Raw genomic sequence first — 4615 nt, forward strand, 5'->3', positions numbered from 1 at the left:
GCTGGCCTCCCGTGTGGTCTGTTGCCCCCTGTGAGCTATGGTAGCTCAGCCCTCTGTGACAGCTGCTGCCCTCCCAGCCTCAGGGCTCTGCTCAGTAGCCTCCAGCTCCTTTTATTTGACTGTAATCTCTTGAGAGGGAAAAGGTCACTATTCAGAGTGAACTCAGTGAACCCTGGGTGAATGCAGAAAACCCGCTGGGTGCGGCTGGCCCACTTGGGTGTCTGTAGCTATAAGCAAAAAAACCGAGGAGTACTTGTGGCACTTTAGAGACTAACAAATTTATTTGGGCATAAGCTTTCGTGGGCTAAAACCCACTTCACTGGATGCATGCTGTGGAAAATACAGTAGGAAGATACATATACATATGTGCTAATCCATTGTCTACAGCCATAGCTCCAATGTCTACAGCTAAGCTCTAAGATAAGTGGAGAACACTTCAACCTCCCTGGTCACTCGATTACAGACCTAAAAGTCGCAATTCTCCAACAAAAAAACTTGAAAAACAGACTCCAACGAGACGCTGCAGAATTGGAATTAATTTGCATACTGGACACCATTAAATTTGGCTTGAATAGAGACTGGGAGTGGATGGGTCGTTACACAAAGTGAAACTATTTCTCCATGCTAATTTCCCCCCCCCCACTGTTACTCACACCTTCTTGTCAACTGTTTGAAATGGGCCATCCTGATTATCACTACAAAAGGTTTTTTTTTCTCCTGCTGATAACAGCCAGCCTTAATGGATTGGTCTCGTTACAGTTGGTATGGCAACACCCATTGTTTCATGTTCTGTGGATATATATATTCCTACTGTATTTTCCAATGCATGCATCCAGTGAAGTGGGTTTCAGCCCCCAAAAGCTTATGCCCAAAAAATTTTAGTTTCTAAGGTGCCACAAGTACTGCTCAGTTTTTTTTGCTGATACAGACTAAACAGGGCTACCATTCTGAAACCTGTAGCTATATGGTCACTGCAGGGCAGAGAGATGCTCCAGTGCCGTCTCCAAGGATGGTGTGAACAGGACTGATTGTGTGTGTGTCACTCTTCCCACGAGCCACAGCTGCATCCCTTGAACTCAGTCCCAGGGCACCTGTAGAGCGCTTTGGCCATGATCTGACTCTTTCCACCCCCCACTCCCTTTGGCCCCTACATATAGGTGAGGGGTGGGGTTGGGCTGTCAGTGATGCTGCGTGAATTGAGTGCTCAGCACCCCTTGTCAGGCTGGGAACCTGCTGACCTGGGGCGGGAATGCTTGCGTTGCCTGGCTAGTCCTGTGTAGTCACCTTGCTTCTGAGACGTTAAACCTCCCCTGTGTAAGGGGGTGAGGTTAATGTGAGGGACTAAGGCAAGTGCCGGCTGGAGCCTGGCCAAAGGCAGGCTACTGCCTAGTATTGAGGGGCATCAGCAGCCTTAAGTATTTTGTATGGCCCCAATTATCTTAGCCGTGTGGGTGTCTCATAATATTTGATGTTTGTCCTCACCTCACCCCTGGGAGGCAGGGCAGAGCTGTTGTCCCTGCTTTACAAATGGAGAGCTGGCACAGAGAGACCAAGGGACTGTCCAGGGTCTCACAGGGAGCCTGGCTCTGCAAGGAATTGAACCATGGTCTTCCAAGTCACAGAATCACAGAATATCAGGGTTGGAAGGGACCTCAGGAGATCATCTAGTCCAACCCCCTGCTCGAAGCAGGACCAATCCCCAATTTTTGCGCCAGATCCCTAAATGGCCCCCTCAAGGATTGAACTCACAACCCTGGGTTTAGCAGGCCAATGCTCAAACCACTGTGCTATCCCTCCCAGATGAGCACCCTAAAACCTGGGCCATCCTTCTCCCCAGCCCCACTCTGCTAGTCCAGCCTTAGGCCCAACCACAGCTCTCTCCAGGAATTGCTGCAGGTTACACACACTGCTTTGAGGGCTCCACGTTCTAATTCATGCCTGTGTGTGTTTTCAAACGGAGGGGGGAGTAATGGGTTTTGAAATAACTAGCTGTGATCTGGCCCTTTTTATCAGATCTCAAAACACTTTGCAATGGAAGTCACTAGCCCCATTTTACAGATGGAAACAGCCACAGAGAGATGGTGGGATTTGCCCAAGGTCACCAGTGGCAGAAGTGGGAATAGAACACAGGTCTTGAGTCCCAGTCCACTACTTCTGAATCTGGTCTGTTATACATGCAAGAGACATGGGCAACTTAGTGAAAAGGGTTTTACCATTAAGGGCAAGCAGGCTTCAAGGTTCCACGCACCCACCAGCTGAGAGCTGAGTCAGTTGGAGCTTATGGGGGAGAGGTTATAAATATGGTAGCTGGAGACAGCTCTGTGGACTCAGTGGTGGATTGGCACAGGACAGAGATGTCTGCTGAGAAGGCAACATGCCAGTACTTGTACCACTTCAGATATGGGCTCTGGATTCCAGGTCTTGCTAGAACCCACAGAGACTGGGCTGTTGGCTCAGAGACTGGGATTGCTGCTGGCTGGGAGGAGGCTGTTAGGAAGAAAGAAAAAGAAGAAAATTAGGCTGATTTGGCATGATTTATTCTTGACAAATCCATGCTGGCTATTTTTTATAACCCTGTTATCCTCTAAGTGCATAGCTGATTGTTTAATAGTTTGTTCCAGATCTTTTCAGGTATTGAAATTAGGCTGACTGGTCTATCATTCTCTGTGTTTTCTTTGTTCCCTATTTTAAAGACTATGTTTAAAAAGGTACTATGTTTGCCTTGCCCCGCCCTCTGAACCTCACCCATCCTCCATGAATTCTCCAAGGGCTTGTCTATACTGGCAAGTTCTTTTGATGAAACTAATGTTGCCAAGGAAAAATCAACAAAAGCAAAGTCGCCAAAGCGTGTTTACATGTGACAGGTTGTGTCCACATTTGGGGCACCTTTGTCAACAGTGAGAGCAATGGACTGTGGGTATGTATCCCACAGTGCCTGGTGACAACATCTGTCACTAGGTGTTGTGGAAATGGAACCTGGCACATCCTGGGATGTGCAAAATGCACCGTCATGCACCGCTTTGTGTCCCACCCCTCCAAAGGTCTCTGGCTTCCTTTCGTGCTGTTTTTCCAACTCCCATTCTTTTGTAGTGCGCGCCAGCATCTGCAGTGAGCGGACGGATCCCGCACTTCTCTCCTATGTGCTGTTAGTTGTCATGAGGACATCGCGCATGGCAGCACAGTTACTCTCTGAGTTACTCGCAAGTTGACAGAGGATGAATTGCAGGCACCCAAGTGTGATATGGACGGCAGCAACTTATCAGTGCTTTGTGCATTCACAGAGCAGCTGCATACTGCAGAGTGTTGCTTTTGGGCGAGGGAAACAAGCACTGATGGTGGGATCGCATTGTCATGAAGGTGTGGGATGACAACCAGTGGGTGCAGAACCTCAGGATGCGTAAATCAACCTTCCTGGAGCTCTGTGCTGAGCTGGCCCCGACCTGCAGCACAAGGACACCAGATTGAGAGCTGCCCTTCCAGTAGAGCAGCGTGTTGCAATTACTGTGTGGAAGCTGGCGAATCCAGACTGCTACCAGTCAGTCGCAAGTCAATTTGGAGTAGGAAAGTCCACTGTTGGGGCTGTATTGCTCCAAGTGTGCAGGGCAATAAATTGTATCCTGCTGCATAGGACCGTGACTCTGGGAAATGTGCATGAAATAGTGGATGGCTTTCCCTAGCTGTGACGGGGCAATTGATGATTCCACTTTTAGCGCCAGACCACTTTGTTCTGAATACATCAATAGGAAGGGATACTTCTCCATGGTGTTGCAGGTGCTTGTGGATCACTGGGAGCGTTTCACAGACATCAGTGCAGGCTGGTCTGGAAAGGTGCATGATGCATGCATCTTCAGGAACAGTGGCCTGTACGGAAAGCTGCAGGCGGGAACTTTCTTTTCAGACCACAAGTTCACAGTGAGTGATGTGGAAATGCCCATAGTAATCCTGGGAGACCCAGCTTACCCCTTACAGCCCTGGCTCATGAAACCTTACACGTGGCACCTGGACAGCAGCAAGGAGCATTTTAACAACAGGCTGAGCAGGTGCTGCATGGTAGTTGAATGTGCCTTTGGCCCTTTAAAAGCTTGCTGGAGGTGTCTCAATGGCAGGCTAGAGTTTACTGAGGGTAATATTCCTGTGGTCATAGCAGCGTGCTGCACTTTGCATAATCTGTGTGAATCTAAGGGTGAAAGGTTTGCTCTGGTGTCGAGCACTGAGGCAGAGTGCTTGGCTGCACAGTTTGAACAGCCAGGGCCGGCCCACAACATTTTGGCAACTGAGGCGGGGAGCTCAAATGACGCCCCCATGGCCCCTCGCTTGCGCCAAAACTTTGAAAGGCTCTCTTCAAAACTTTGAAGGCTCACCATGAACATTTGTGTCTATGTATCTCAGGAAAGCTCCTTCCTGCTTAGATAGAAAAGCTTCCTTTGCTTTCTTTCTTTTTCTGAATGCTGCCCCAGAGAGGCATTTTCTTCTTTCACTCATGACTGCTGTTCTGGGCCAGCTATAGTGGCTCCCAGCACTCCGTTGAAGGGGACAAATAAGCAGGCTGGTAGCAGGGCCTGAGTGAGGGAAGATGTCAGCATCTTAAGGGCCTAACTGGCTCCTACTACTTCAG

Source organism: Lepidochelys olivacea (genome assembly GCF_965140295.1).
Source record: "Lepidochelys olivacea isolate rLepOli2 genome assembly, chromosome: 15".
NCBI classification, from domain to species: domain Eukaryota; kingdom Metazoa; phylum Chordata; order Testudines; family Cheloniidae; genus Lepidochelys; species Lepidochelys olivacea.